The 16,283-nt window shown below is 41.6% G+C and overlaps 1 protein-coding gene and 1 pseudogene across 8 annotated transcripts in view; one reads left to right on the top strand and one right to left on the bottom strand.

Annotated features, from left to right (window-relative positions):
- Window positions 1–1,986: 1,986 nt before the first annotated feature.
- NEXN (nexilin F-actin binding protein) overlaps window positions 1,987–16,283 on the top strand; it is a 53,515-nt gene continuing 39,218 nt past the window's right edge. For 2 of the 8 annotated variants that reach the window (XM_033225378.1, XM_033225377.1), the window contains exon 1: window positions 2,105–2,227. The gene's annotated coding sequence lies outside the window, so the exon portion shown is untranslated. Of the gene's footprint in view, window positions 2,228–2,377; window positions 2,590–16,283 lie in introns of those variants that run through there. The other 6 variants (XM_033225373.1, XM_033225379.1, XM_033225381.1 and 3 more) reach the window with 5 other exon arrangements.
- LOC117092139 lies at window positions 2,036–3,024 on the bottom strand (annotated as a pseudogene).

Consider the following 16,283-nt stretch of genomic DNA (forward strand, 5'->3'; position numbering starts at 1 on the left):
AGAGTTTCCATCCTGAGTAAATAGTGTGGGGATGGGACTGGGGAACAGAGTTATGTTTAAGAGTAGAAGACCTCTTGTGTGTGTGTGTGTGTGTGAGAGAGAGAGAGAGAGAGAGAGACACACACACACACACACACAGAGAGAGACAGGGAGTTTCACTCTTGTTGCTCAGGCTGGAGTGCAATGGCGCGATCTTGGTTTACTGCAACCTCAGCCTCGCAGGTTCAAGCGAAGTGAGTTCTTCTACTTCAGCCTCCCAGGTAGCTGGGATCACAGGCGCATGCCACCATGCCCAGCTAATTTTTTGTATTTTTAGTAGAGACAGAGTTTCACCATGTTGGCCAGGCTGGTCACAAACTCCTGACCTCAGGTGATCCACCCACCTCAGCCTCCCAAAGTGCTGGGATTACAGGCATGAGCCACCGCGCCCGGCCTTTTTTTTTTTTTTTTTTTTTTTTTTTTTGGGAGACGGAGTCTCACTTTGTCACCCAGACTGGAGTGCAGTGGCACGATCTCGGCTCACTGCAACCTTTGCCTCCTGGCTTCAAGTGATTCTCCTGCCTCAGCCTCCTGAGTAACTGAGATTACAGGTGTGTGCCATCACATTCGGCTAATTTTTTGTATTTTTAGTAAAGATGGTCTTTTGCCATGTTGGTCAGGCTGGTGTTGGATTCCTGACCTCAAGTGATCCACCCGCCTCGGTCTCCCAAAGTGCTGCGATTACAGGCATGAGCCACCGCGCCCAGCCCAGAAGGCCTTTTCAACATCCCTAAAATATAACCTGAGCACCAATGTCTTGGGGCCTGAAGTTGGAATTGGTTACCTTTATTCTTTGTTTATCTGGATGTCATTTCGATTTTGTTTTCAAGTGCAGTAAAGAATTAAAGATCTTGGCCGGGCGCGGTGGCTCAAGCCTGTAATCCCAGCACTTTGGGAGGCCCAGACGGGCGGATCACGAGGTCAGGAGATCGAGACCATCCTGGCTAATACGGTGAAACCCCGTCTCTACTAAAAAATACAAAAAAACTAGCCGGGCGACGAGGCGGGCGCCTGTAGTCCCAGCTACTCGGGAGGCTGAGACAGGAGAATGGCGTGAACCCGGGAGGCGGAGCTTGCAGTGAGCTGAGATCCGGCCACTGCACTCCAGCCTGGGCGGCAGAGCAAGACTCCGTCTCAAAAAAAAAAAAAAAAAAAAAAAAAAAAAATCTCGTCCACCAAAAATGCTTCCTCTGAGTGTGCTTTTCGGGTTTTAATATGGGATTGTCTGATGGATTTGACAGGCTGGCGGTCCAAGTTGAAAAAGGTCTGTGGGTGCCTAATAGTCAAGATGCCTTTATGAAGCTTTAGGAAGACCAGACATGGTTTGCCTTCAATTAACAAAAAGGTGGAATATAAATATATTTGCACTTATATAAATATATTCCTTTTTTTCTTCTCCTCCTCTGCCTTCAATTGACCTCCTCCTCCTCTTCTTTCTTCTTCCTTTTTTAACTGTCCTTTCAGAGTTAAAGACTGGAGCTAAGAAAAGGGGAGCAATAGACAGATGAAGTGTTCCCGGATCGCTGCCCCACGCTCTTTGTAATAAAGGAAAACGTGGCCAAAGGTCAATGCTTAGGGTAGTAGAAGATAATGTAGTGGCTTGGCTTCTTGACTAGAAACTAGGACGGGTAGAGTAGCTGAGAGAAGTGGGCCCCACAGCAAACGGGTTGCGGGTAGCGGGAGCCAGCTCCAGACCGGTAATGAAGCCCATTTCAGCTTCATTCCTTTCCCGTGGCGGAGGCAGCCTTCCTTCCCCAGGCCTGGCTGGAAGTGGAGGCAGGCCCAAGGTTAGGGGGTCAGCTCGAGCACCTACGGCCGGGAGACAGACAAATTCTGGAGGAAAGTTGCAGCCACGCTCCCCCTCCCCTGCTTTTCTCCTCGACTCTCCACCCCGCTCCGGGTGATCCGGCGGAGGTGGGGGTTGGGGGAACTGGCCTTGTGTTTTGGAACAGCTGCAGCCGGCGCTGGGCCCGCCTGGAATGCGGGAACAGGCTGCGCACCAGGACTTTTATGGAAACTTGCTGCTGGAGACGGCGGCGGCGGCGGCAGCGGCAGCCAGAGGACTCCCAGCGGCTGGAGCAGAAGTGTAACGGCCAGAGCTCCCAGACCCTTACCCACAGCCAGGCGGGACGCGCACAGTCCCTCCGCGCGAAAAGAAGGACCTTCGCGGGTCACCGGCTCCTGCAGGGTGAGAAGAGTTGGGGGAACGTGGGCTGAGGGGAGTGGAGACTGAGGTGTAGGGTCCCCTGGCGGGGGCGGGGGCGGGGGCGGGAGCGGCGGGAGCGGCGGCTGCAGCGGCTGCAGAGAGGCGCTCGGGGTCCGCGGCTTCTGGCGATGCTCCGTTGCAGCACCGGAGTGCGCCGGCCACCATACAGCTGTGGCTCCGCACTGGCCCCGGCCCGGGCGAACCCGGCCTCGGAGCCGCGTCCTGAGGGCTAGGCGGGGTGCCGAACAGGGGCTGCCCCAGTGTCTGAAAGCGTCAGCCGACCTCGGGCTTCTGGTTGCGATGTCTTTGCTCTGCTCCCCTGCGCCTCGTCCGCTGAGTTTCAGGTGCGTTCCCTACTGTAGGGAGGGAGCCCTCTGTGAGCGGAGTGGGTACCGGTCCCTCGGCTGAACTCTTGGGGTCCTTAGGGAAGTTCAGTGCCGTCCACCACGTGCCCCCGCCGCGGTCTCCGTCTCTGCCAGCAGTACCAGTTAAGAAATTCTTTCTGATCGGTCCCTGTGGAAGATGGGAAGAAATACGATTTAACAGCCTATTACTCCCCCGACAACCCCGCATATCCCCCCACTCCTGTCTCCAACCCATTTTTGTTTTTTTTTGTGTGTGTGTGTGTGATTCTCCCCGCGGTGGGATGCTGGGGGTTGGGCAACTAGGGCTGGAAGTTTACGAAGTTTACGTAGTTTACGTGAGTGAAGAATGTAGTCACCTCTTGAGAATTCCCCTTGCTTATATGCTTTTGAAAACGCCAAACCATTCCAGCTGTTTGTAAACTGTGAAACGTTCTACAAATGCATTAGCATTGGCATTTATAAAGAAAATGACGAAGTTGAGAGGTTATAGTTGGTTACTGCAATGACTTAGAGATACTCATTTTATAGTTATTAAAGCACAACGTGAACAAAGTTGGCAGAGAGATAACAAGGTAAAAATAGCATAAGGATATGTCCTAACAAAATGTCCTTGGTAAAGACACAGGTAAAGAAAAGAAGCCATAATAAAGAAATCAGTTCCCTGACCAAAGCAACGGGAACATCATTCATCGTCAAATTTTGTTAATGAATTCATGTAGCAGCGGCCCATTGGCCTGCGAGTCACAACATAACTATGTCTTAGGTAATGTGATTAAATAAACTTAAGTATTTATACCATCTTAGTCACATGTTATTGAGTGGACCACATAATTTCCCCCTCTAATATTATCCTTTTACAGGTTAAATTGATGCAGTAAGAAAACTGTCTCGAATTCTTTTGAGTTTGGGGTATTGTTAAGAAAAACTGCATAATTAATCAAATGAGAGAAAGGTTTTTTTGGGGGGAGGTATAATTTGTATAAGTAAACTTTGACTAACCAATGTAGCTGTTTAAGTTTCTTCTTCCTTACAGCAATTAACACCGTATTTTTGCAGATATTTTATATTTTGACTAATGCTTCTGAGGAACAATTTAAAGAAAAATGCATGCAATTATGTAGTTTATCTGCAACAATTCCCTCAAAGAATTCTAAGCTAAAACCACAACAAAATTATTTTAAATCCAGTTTTCCTCATTATAGTTATAATGTAATCCAGTTTTAATAGAAGATTCATACTTTAAAATCCATTTTCGACTGAAATGTAATGAGTAGCAATTTTTCCTGCTCATCTTAAAATGGAATTTGTGCTATTTTTGAAAATTTGACATGTAAGGCTGATCACTGTCAAAATGTATGTCATCTTGAGATGACTATATTTAGCATCAACAAAGGAATGCATTATCTAGGTTTTTGAACAGTATTTTTCCCCTGAAATTTCACTTGAAGTATTTAGGTTAGGGTTTCATTTTGGAGCAGAATGAAAACTAAATATGCATATTTGGAAGAGATTAATTGGGGATTCAGACTGCTTAGAATATGAGCAGCCTATAAAGACATACTTCATTTATTAAAAAAAAAATACCTAAAAGACAAAAAAAAGGGGGGGATTATTTAAATATGAGAGTTGTACACACCTAAAAGAAAGAAAATAATGCAATGAATGTGGAAAAGTATGTAACATAGGTAAAAGTCTAAATGTTTTTATAGAAGAGAGGACTTTTAGTATGTTTTATAGTTTTATAGGCCACACACACACAGAACATCTTAGTAGCTTATAATATGGACAGAAAATGATTTATAACATTCTTAACAATTTCACATATTTCTGTTCTTAATCAATCTGTGGTCCATATCACCTGTGTAGTTTCTTTCATGTTCTCTTTCTGGGTTTATAATTGCATAGTTACATATTATATACATTTGAAATGGCTACATTTTCCTTTTCTGTTTAAATATTCAGTGTATAGTTTGGCTTAATTTATAGTAATTTACTTTCTATATTCTAGGGTGGGTGGATTTGTACCCAGAAATCCACCTTAAATTTTAGTTTAATTTGTATTATAATGTCAATACACCATACTATATTTATGGTTAAAAATTATGGAGAATGGAAAAAGGGGCTCTTGTAATCTGACACCCTTACTGTTAGGATTTTGATATATTTCCTTTTAGTCTTTTCCCCATGCATAGAATTCTTTCTTTTTGCATTAGCATATCTCAATAAAACAACATGTGAAGGCATCCCATGCAGTGTCTGCCATCCAGTAACTGCTCAACAGGTGATTCTTTTTCTTCCTCCTTTATTTCCTTCTTGACATCTCTTCCTTTTTACTCTTAGATTAGAAGACAAGCAGATTGGGGCTCCCTATGCGAGCGAGGTTTTGAGGTTGGTGAAATTCACTTCTCACCATCCATCCTGGGCCTCTTCCCTGTCTTTTCTTCCCCTTTGACTCTGCTTCACTCTTTCTGGCCAAAATAGGCCTCCCCTTTGACCCTTTCCATTTCTCAGTGTTGTCTGTTCATTTAGACTAAGGCTATGGCAGTCAAAAAGTCGACAGTCAAAAAGACACCTTTTACTTCCTGATTACCAAGTGTAGGAAAAAAGGTAAAAAAAAAAAAAATCAAAAACCAAAAAGACACTTTTGGGGCTGGGCATGGTGGCTCATGCCTGAATTCCCAGCACTTTGGGAGGCTGAGGCGAGAGGATCCCTTGAGCCCAGGAGTTCGGGACCAGTCCTGGCAACATAGTGAGACTCACCCCCATCTCTACAAAAAATTTAAAAATTAGCCAGACGTGGTGGTGCATGCCTGTAGTCCCAGCTACCTGGGAGGCTGGGGCAGGAGGATCGCTTGAGCTCAGGAGGCTGAGGCTGCAGTGCACCATGCTTGTACCACTGCACTCCAGCCTAAGTGACAGAGTGAGGCTCTGTGTCAAAAAAAAAAAAAAAAAAGACACTTTTAGCCACAGACATACTTAATACTTGGTACAGTTTACATTAAAATATCGATTTACATCCTCTCTTGAAAAATTGGAAAATCTGGGCAAAATCTGGGTTCACTTTTTTAAAGAAATTATTTTTATTTCAATAGCTTTAGGGGTACCAAGTAGTTTTTGGTTACATGGATGAATTGTAAAACGGTGAAGTCTGTCTGGGTTTTTAGTGTACCCGTCACCCAAATAGTGTGTATTGTACCTAAAGGTTCACATTTTTGCATAGGAACAATACACTGGAACTAAATAGTGGCTGCCCCACAGACAGGCAGGTCACATGGTCTCCATTTGACATAGTCTCTGAGATTCCCTATTGTTTTAAACAAGTCATACACTCATTTACATTACCTGCCAATTATATTACATAACATTACCTTACATTACATTTACATTACCTGACCCTGAATACTTGAGTAGGCAGTCCCCGATCTAAGTATTAGGGCAAGTGTATCTAATGCATCATATGATGGAAAGTCTGCTGCACTTAGCAATAGTAACTGGGACTTTAAACATTATAGATATATTTTGGTTAGCAAACCTCTTAAATAATATGATCATGGGAGTGGGAGAAGAGGTTAGCGTTCATTGACACTAATTATTAGTGTCAATTAGAGCTGGAAGGGACCATATATTGCTAACCAAAACAAATAAAATACTTTCCCTGGTGGGATTTTAGAAAGCATAGGGGATATATTTCTGCTAAAGAAATATTTCCTAGGATCTCATAAATCATTGGTTTTTTTTTTTGTTTTTTGGTGTTTTTTTTTTGAGACAGTGTCTTGCTCTGTCACCCAGGTTGGAGTGCAGTGGCATGATCGTGGCTCACTGCAACCTCTATCTCCTGGGCTCAAGTGATCCTCCTACCTCTGCCTCCTGAGTAGCTAGGACTACAGACATGCATCACCCTGCCTGGCTAATGTTTTTTATTTTTTGTAGAGACAGAGCCTCACTATGTTGCCTAGGCTTGTCTCAAACTCATGGTCTCAAGCAATCTTCTTGCCTTGGCCTCCCAAAGTGCTTAGATTACAGGTGTGAGCCACCATGCCTGGCCTTCTTAAAAATTCTACTCCCAGTCCATTTGAGAAGTGTTTAGGAGAGTTTTTGTGACTCCTACAGCTTGGCTATAAAGAGGAGTTTACTATTTTTCTTTTGCCTCCCCATCCCACTGACATGTTTGGAGCCAGAAATCCAGGTCTTCCTGTTCCCAGTTGTGTCCTTCAATGAAGACCATCTTCCACTTGCAGAGATGGTGAGGAGGCCCAGACTCCAGTGATTACCACATCAATTTGCTTGGGAACAGAATTCTTGAAGCCTCAGATTTCTGGTTGTTCATGGTATTTAGTTTAGCATAAACCCACCCCATTTTATTTTTTATTACTTTAGTTAGTGCATCTAGATCATCAGTCTTCCTTTTGTACATAAGAATCATGTATCTTATTTGGGATAATTTTGGATCAGACAGTTTTCCTGTTATCTCTTTGTCATTCATTCACCACCTCAAATATGAATAGAGCTTGTACTATGTCCTAGGTGTTGTGAGAGACACTAAAACTATAGAGAGGAATAGAGCAGTTCTTACCTTTCAGGGGCTCATAGTTTGGTGGATGTACTTTGAAAAGTATCACAACTATCATATAAGGGCAGACTGTTATTTATACTTATTGCAGAAGGATATCAAGGCAGGTTGAAAGATTCAAAAGATTCTTAATTTTCTCTCTTTCTTTTTTTTTTTTAGACGGAATTTTGCTCTTTTGCCCAGGCTAGAGTGGAGTGGCACCATCTCGTCTCAGTGCAATCTCCACCCCCGGGTTCAAGTGATTCTCTTGCCTCTACCTCCTGAGTAGCTGGGATTATAGGCACTCGCCACGACACCCGGCTAATTTTTGTATTTTTAGTAGAGACGGGGTTTCACCATGCTGGCCAGGCTGGTCTTGAACTCCTGACCTCGTGATCTGCCCACCTTGGCCTCCCAAAGTGCTAGGATTACAAGCACGCACCACCACACCCAGCCTTTTTGTGCTTTTAGTACAGACGAGGCTTCACTGTGTTGGCCAGGCTGGTCTCGAACTCCTGAACTCAGGTGATCCACCTGCCTTGGCCTTCCAAAGTGCTAGGATTACAGGTGTGAGCCACTGCACCTGGCATAAGATGCTTGGTTTTCAGTGAGGAATTATGTATTGGTAAGAGGGAAATAGATCACTACTTCATCTAGGTGAAATAGGATCTAATTTCTTTTTTTTTTCTATAGGATCTAATTTCATATTTTTGAATTTCGATGAGGTTGATGACAGGTTTTATAGTATCATTTTTATTTCATTATTATTATTTTTTGGAGACAGGGTCTCCATCTTTCACCCAGGCTGGAGTGCAGTGGCATGATCAGGGTTCACTGCAGTCTCTATATCCCAGCTTCAAGCAATCCTCCCACCTCAGCCTCCCGAGTAGCTGGAACTACATGTGTGCACCACCACACCCGGCTAAGTTTTCTACTTTTTGTAGAGATGGGGTTTCACCATGTTGCCCAGGCCTCACCCTCCTAAAGTGCTGGGATTACAGGCATGAGCCACTGCACCCAGCCTATAGTATAATTTTTTTTCTTTTTTTTTTAAGAGATGGAGTCTTGCTCCGTAGCCCAGGCTAGAGTGCAGTGGCATGATCTCAGCTAACTGCAACCTCCGCCTCCTGGGTTCTAGCAATTCTCCTGCCTCAGCCTCCCGAGTAGCTGGGACTACAGGCCCACACCACCATACCTGGCTAATTTTTTGTAATTTAGTAGAGATGGGGTTTCACCATGGTGCCCAGGCTGGTCTCGAACTCCTTAGCTCAGGCAATCCACCCGCCTCGGCCTCCCAAAGTGCTAGAATTACAGGCGTGAGCCACTGCCCGTGGCCAGCCTATAGTGTGTATGTGTGTGTGTGTGTATATATATATATATGTTTTGAGACAGAGTCTTGCTCTGTCGCCCAGGCTGGAGTGCGGTGGTGCGATCTCGGCTCACTGCAAGCTCCACCTCCTGGGTTCATGCCATTCTCCTGTCTCAGCCTCCCGAGTAGCTGGGACTACAGGTGCCCACCACCACCCCTGGCTAATTTTTTTGTATTTTTAGTAGAGATGGAGTTGCACCGTGTTAGCCAGGATGGTCTCTATCTCCTGACCTCTTGATCCACCCGCCTCGGCCTCCCAAAGTGCTGGGATTACAGGCGTGAGCCACCGTGCCCGGTCGCCTATAGTATAATTTTTAAAGTATAAAGTTGCAACCTTCATTAATTAAATGTAATAAAGTTACATTATACCTAAGTTTATGTTTCCTGTACAAGTGAAAAATGATAAAAATTTAGGCTCATATTTTATGAAGCTCAAAACAATTTTGTTGCTTGTTCCAAAGACTGTAAGAATTAGGTTTTAACATTTACTTATAGCATATAGTTAAGTATTACATTTAAAATCTTAAAAGTTGGCTGGGCACCATGGCTCATGTCTGTAATCCCAGCACTTTGGGGGTCCAAGGCAGGCGGATCTCTTGAGGCCAGGATTTCGAGATTAGCCTGGTCAACATGGCAAAACCCCATCTCTACCAAAAAATACAAAAATTAGCCGGGTGTGGTGGTGCACACCTGTAATTCCAGCTACTTAGGAGGCTGAGGCATGAGAATAACTTGAACCTGGGAAGTGGAGGTTGCAGTGAGCTGAGATAGTGCCATTGCACTCCAGCCTGGGCGACAGAGCAAGACTCCATCTCAAAAAAGAAATCTTAAAAGTTGACAGCCTGGTCGGGCACAGTGGCTCACATCTGTAATCTCAGCACTTTGGGAGGCTGAGGTGGGCGGTTCACTTGAGGTCAGGAGTTTGAGATCAGCTTGGCCAACATGGTGAAACCCTGTCTGTACTAAAAAAAATTAGCCGGGTGTGGTGGCATGTGCCTGTAATCCCAGCTATTTGGGAGGCTGAGGCAGGAGAATTGCTTGAAACCAGGAGGCAGAGGTTGCAGTGAGCAGAAATCACGTCACTGCTCTCCAGCCTGGGTGACACAGTGAGACTTTGTCTCAATCAATCAATCAATCAATCAATAAGTTGTTGGCCAAGCACAGTGACTCAGAAACTGAGTTCATTTTCTGACTTAAACATGCCTTTTAATTTAATCTCCAGTTAATGGTAACCCTGTTCACCCATTTGAAACCTTGGGTTCATCTTTTTTTATTTATTTGTTTATTTCTCATCCTCTGACTCTTGCTTGGGTTCATTCTTGACAGTATTCCTCTCCTCACCTCTACCCTTCCAAATCAAATTGGCCAAAGCTCTTGCATTAGTGCGTGCCCCACTACAGTGTAAGTTCCGTCAAGAAGGCCAGGCACGGTGGCTCACGCCTGTAATTCCAGCACTTTGGGAGACAGAGGCTCAAGAGTTCAAGACCAGCCCGGCCAAGATGGTGAAACCCCGTCCCTACTAAAAATACAAAAATTAGCTGGGCGTGGTGGCAGACACCTGTAATCCCAGCTACTCAGGAGGCTGAGGCACAGAATTGCTTGAACCTGGGAGGCAGAGGTTGCAGTGAGCTGAGATCGCGCCACTGCACTCCAGCCTAGGTGACAGAGGGAGACTCTAATTAAAAAAAAAGAAAAAAAGTTTAATCAAGACAGGGACTTTGACTTTTTGTTCACTTTCATCTTCCCAAGCTTAGGATAGCACCTGGCACAAAGTAGGAGCGTAATAATTATTTGTTAAATAAATAATGAGTCACCATGTCCTGTCAATTCCACTTCCAAAATGTCTCTTCCAGCTTTTCATTCCTAATGCCAATGTCCTAATTCAGGCCTTTATCTTCTCTTACCAAGATCATTGTACTTGTCCTTTCCCCATTAAACTCCATTCTCTACATTGCTGTAAGAGTTTCTTTTTCTTTTCTTTCTAGAATACATCTTTAAGTCATGATCCTTTGTTGGCTCTCTATTGCCTATAATATTATTAGATAGTATCTAAACTTTTTATTAATATGGTGTACAGTATTCATTCTAGTCTGTGCCCAGCCTGTCTTTCTAGTTTTGCCATAGATTGACTGGACAATTTTATAGCTCCCCAAATTTGCAATGGGTCATCAGGCATTGGTATTTTTATTCATTCTGGTTCTTTTTCCTGGATGCCTTTACTATCTTTTCCACTTGGTGAAATTCTACTTCTCTGTCAAGGTCTAACTCAAATGTCATCGTCTCTGTGAGACATTCTTTAACCCAGCCTCTTCCTTAACCATACCATAGTCTTTTCCATGTTTCTATAGCCTGGTTATAGTACTGCTATTATAGCATTTACTACATCATATAATAGTTAGGATATCTATTTCTTTCACCAAAGCTATTTGATTTACAAGGGCTAGCTCTTATTTGTTTCGTATCCCATTGCCAGGCATACCAATTCTCCTTCTCAGAAAAATAATGTAAATACGGAACTAATCTGTCAAATTTGAAAAAAATGCAGCTTTTTGGATAAATTGTGTATAGGTTGTAGTAATATTGCAATATTCCATCTGAAACCTGTGATGGATACATAGTCGTCTTCATTTAACATGAATGCCTAATGTGTTAGAATGCCATTACTAAATCTCTTTATCATCCCAGCCTTCTCTATTATGACCAAACTCTTAGAACCACCTGTTCAATCTTATCTTTTGATCACTGTTTTCTTTCTAATAGTATTCTTGATAACGATTCAATTGACTTGCCTGGGATTTTAGATACATAGAAGGTGTAATGGGGCTGAATTGTTATGTTGCTGCTGCCCCTTTAAGGTGGCCAAGGACATTGCATCTGCCTACTCAAACAAGAAAAATCATTTAACACTAGAAAAAGAAAAGCCTGTTCAGATTCTAGATATAAAGTCTTTTGGCATTCAGGTCACTGAGTATAGGAATTAAGTTGTTAAGCCAATCTCCATTTAGCATTCTAAAATACAGTGGCATTCTAAAATACAGTAGCATTCTAAAATACATTTCTAGAATGAGAACTTGACATGACTCAATTAGGATGTTTTCCGTGTAACTCAGCAAATCTCAAAATGTGGTCTTAGAACCCCTGGGAGTCCTCGGTGCCATTTAGGGGTCCATAAAGTCCTTCTTTTTCCAACTACATATTAATATAAGGACATGTTTTCTTAGAGACTTCAATCAAAACAACATCAACGTAGTTTGAATGCAGAAGCAAATATGAGAATGTATTTTTCCTCTATGAAGCCAGATACCAGATATTAACAAAAATATAAAATGATTGTCCTAATTATTTTTATGTTTATAAATAATGGCTTATTGTTACTTTAAATGACTTTATAAGTATATATTAGAACATTTTAAGTTCTAATATATTAAAGACCTATTGTTATAATCCATATAAACAAAACCTCTATTATAACCAAACTCTTAGAACCACATGTTCAGCCTTATCTTTTGGTCACTGTTTTCTCTCTAATCTTACTCTTCATAAGAATTCAATGGACCTGCCTGGGATCTTATATACTTAGAAGGCGCAATGGAGCTGAATTGTTGTGTTGTGGCTGCCCCTTTTAGGTGGCCAAGAACCATCTTAGGATCCTCAATAATGGGCCCAGACTTTTAGGTCCTGAGCCCCAAAAGTTTGAGACCCACCTTTGTAATACATAGCCTTTCTTTTAGTGGGGAGATTTTCTTTAACATCACAGAGCTTATTTTTATTTTATTTAGAGATAGTGTCTCACTATGTTGCCCAAACTAGATTGAAACTCCTGGGATCAAACAATCTTTCTACCTCAGTCCTCCCTGCCTAAGCTGGGACTACAGGAGTGTGCCCAGCTAAAGCTAATTTTTATGTGTGTTTACACATTTTCAGATGTTACCTAAACAAAGCCTTTTCTAATCTAAAAATGTAAGCTTTATTATATTTTTGATAGTTATATTTGATCTCATCTAGACCATGAACTCCATAACAGATATTTTATCCTATTTGTTATTATTTATGTAGTAGCCTATACTGTACCTAGCACATTATAGAAAAATGTTCAATAAATGTTTCTTGAACAAATATCAGTTTTTACTAATTTATCTTTTTCTGTTTATTCTTAGTTCTATCAAACTCATCACTAAATTTATAAAGTATATGAAAACCACCTAGTTTATGGTACACAATAGGTATTCAGTTAATTTTCTCCTCCTTTATTTAGTTTAGAGGTTTCAGAACTTTCCTTTAATGTATTGTAGTTTTTGTAGTAAATTGTAGTTTTTAAAAAAAGTTACATGTAGAAATTTTATTTGTACATGTAACTTTTCATTACTTTATTAATGACTTCATCAAATGAGAGTTTACCAATTTTCTCTGAGTGGTTACTTTAAAGTCTTCTCAAAAGAGAATAAGGCAAGAATTATAGGTTTTGATTCTGTTCATAATTCTGAGAGGATAGGAGGATGTACTACATAGAGCCCAGGATATGGTGAGTACAGGTAGAATATTATTTAAAACATCTATAAAAATGTGTTATGCTGAAATAGGTGTTGCACAAAATAAATGAAACAGACTTTGTATTGCCTAATACAGTGGAAAAAGCTGATAATTGTTGAAGCTTGGTATGGGTGTATGGGAGTTCATTATATTAGTCTCTTTCATTTTCTATGCCTGAAATTTTCCATAATAAAAAAGTAAACAAAAAAGATAGATTAGACTGATATGTCTGAGATGTTTACCAATATAAGAATGCTTAAACTTTATGCCAGATACACCTAGAAATCTAAGCATATTTAGAGGTCTTAGAGACTGAAGGAGGAAAAACAACATTTTTCAGGTGAAGTGGAGAAAAATCACCATTTCCATTATAATTCGTTTGGGAAAATACCTCCTTGGTAGAGAAGTGACTTAAGAAAGGTCTTGGAGGTAGAAAAAGGCTACTAAATAGATTTGTCTAGGTGGAAGTTTGAAAAAATGGGGAGAAGACAAAGGAAACTGAAGAGTCTGAGGGTCTGCAGAAGGCCTGTCAAGCCCAGGTGAGAATTTGAGTTCTGATTCATGATGCACTGCACAGTCAATATCCTCAGAGTTAGAGTGATACACTAGAGCACAGAGAGGAGAACAGAGAGGTAGAGATTGCAGTAGTTGAGTAGAGAACCTAGTGGGCCTGGTTGAGGGTAGAAAGAACAGTGGGCTGTTATCCTATCATAAGAAATGAAAAGAAAAAAAAGAGAAATCAAAACAATCATGGCTAGAAGTTATTCTGAAACTTTTAAAACCTATTTTTTTTTTTTACCAATAATGTATACTTAAATTATTATTCTATTCTAATACGATATGTATCAGTTAAGAGTTTTGAAGAAACTACATTAAAGTAGCTGCCCTACAGCAATTGAAGTTAACTATGTCATTACACTTGGATTCTGGCACCTATTGAAAAGATTGAATAATTTGAAAATGTTTATCAGGATTCTGAAAAAAGAAAACCAGTAAAGTGAATACTTTGAATTTTACAGCTTCTCATTTTGTAAGTTTATCAGTAAAAATTATAGTGATACATATGAATACTAAATAGAAATAATTTCTGGCAAGCATAATTATATGAAATTGAAGGAGCAGCTGGGGCCTTTTGCTAAATAAAGCAGCAAAATTAAGTTTAGAGACTGGTAACTGAAATGTTGACTGTTAATATATATAAACACAAAACTGGGAAGACTGACAAGCCATGGGCAATATGATGAAACCCCGTCTCTACAAAAAATACAGAAATTAGCTGTGTGTGATGGTGTGTGCCTGTAGTTTCAGCTACTCAGGAGGCTGAAGTGGGAGGATTGCTTGAGCCCAGGAGGTCAAAGCTGCTGTGAGCTCTGATTGCACCACTGCTCTCCAGCCTGGGCGACAGAGTGAGATCCTATCAAGAAAGAAAAGAAGTGGGAGGAGATAAAATAAGTCAAAGATTAAATTGATATTTGAAATTTTTATTTTTTATTTTTTTTGTGACAGAGTCTTGCTCTGTTACCTAAGCTGAAGTGCGGTGGTGCAATCCTGGCTCACTGCAGCCTCTGCCTCCCAGGTTCAAGCGATTCTCCTGCCTCAGCCTTCCCAGTAGCTGACATAACAGGTATCTGGCATCACACCCAGCTAATTTTTGTATTTTTAGTAGGGATGGGGTTTCACCATGTTGGCCAGGCTGTTCTCAAACTCCTGACCTCAAGTGATCCACCCGCCTCAGCCTCCCAAAATGCTGGGATTACAGGCATGAGCTACCGTCCCTGGTGATATTTGGAATATTTTAAAAAACCACCTTATTAAGGTATGATTGACATACCAAAAGCTGTATATATTTAATGTATGATATTTGACATTTGAGAATATGTTTCTAAAAGACTAATAATCTGCTATAAATGTTCAACAGAAGACTTCTTTAAAATATAGTATAGACAGTTTGTTAAGAGAATAAAAAGCTGAATCAGAGGAACAGAGGATCTTTCAGACTTGCTAGTTTTTGCGTGAATATTGAAAAGCTTTATGTGATAGCTTTGGGGGGTTATTTTAAATTATAATTTAATTGAACAAGGCACTGGAAAGCAACTGATCCCCTGCAATCTGGGAAGGGAGCATAGAGTCTGCCATGTACACAGAGGAAAATCAGTGAGTAAGAGAAGTGCAAAATGTGGACTGAGAATGGAAGTCATGGATCTTAGTTATCTAACTGGAAGTTGGGGTATAGTGTATACTGCCTTTCAATTCTATAGTAGGTATGGTTGATGTTAGAACCTTACCTGTGTTTGCAGATAGCAAATCAGACTGGACCACTTAAAAATCCGGTTCCAAGGCTTTTGTTGAGAGTTGTTGCAAAGAGACTGTTAATAGCATGAGAATAGAGACCGTGTCTGTATGTTCAGCATGATATTTCTCAGTGCCTAGTACAGTGCCTGGCATAGTAGATGCTTAATAAATACTTATGGGCCAGATGTGGTGGCTCACGCCTTTAATCCTAGCACTTTGGGAGGCCGAGGCGGGTGGATCACGAGGTTGAGAGATAGAGACCATCCTTGCCAACATGGTGAAACTCCGTCTGTACTAAAAATACAAAAATTAGCTGGGTGTGGTGGCGCATGCCTGTAGTCCCAGCTACTCAGGAGGCTGAGGCAGGAGAATTGCTTGAACCCAGGAGGCAGAGGTTGCAGTGAGCAGGGATCATACCATTGCCCAGCCTGGGCAACGGAGTGAGACTCCATCTCAAAAAAAAAAAAAAAAAATTATGTAATAACTGACATGTTGTATTTATGCCATATCCCTGCATAATGATAACCACAATGATAGTCATACCTTATATCCAGATAAGCTTTATCTGTTCATAAAGTGATTCATGTTGAAGCTGGCAAGATTTACTTATTCAGGTTGGGCATGGTGGCTCATGCTTGTAATCCCAGCACTTTGGGAGGCCAAAGTGGGAGGATCACTTGGGCCCAGAAGTTAAAGACCAGCCTGGGCAACATAGTGAGAACCTGTCTCGACAAGAAAATTCAAAACTTAGCTGGGTATGGTGGTGCAAGCCTGTAGTACCACTCAGGAGGCTGAGGCAGGAGGTGCTATGGATATAGTGGTGTATGAAACATAGTCACTACTCTCAAAGACCTCACCTTGTGATAGAGGAGGTTTTCAGGAAGGTGGGTCATTACTGTACCTTGTGGTAAGTGCTACAATTAGGGTAACCAT

The sequence above is a fragment of the Trachypithecus francoisi genome, unplaced genomic scaffold, assembly GCF_009764315.1.
Source record: "Trachypithecus francoisi isolate TF-2019V2 unplaced genomic scaffold, Tfra_2.0 Lachesis_group12, whole genome shotgun sequence".
NCBI lineage: Eukaryota > Metazoa > Chordata > Mammalia > Primates > Cercopithecidae > Trachypithecus > Trachypithecus francoisi.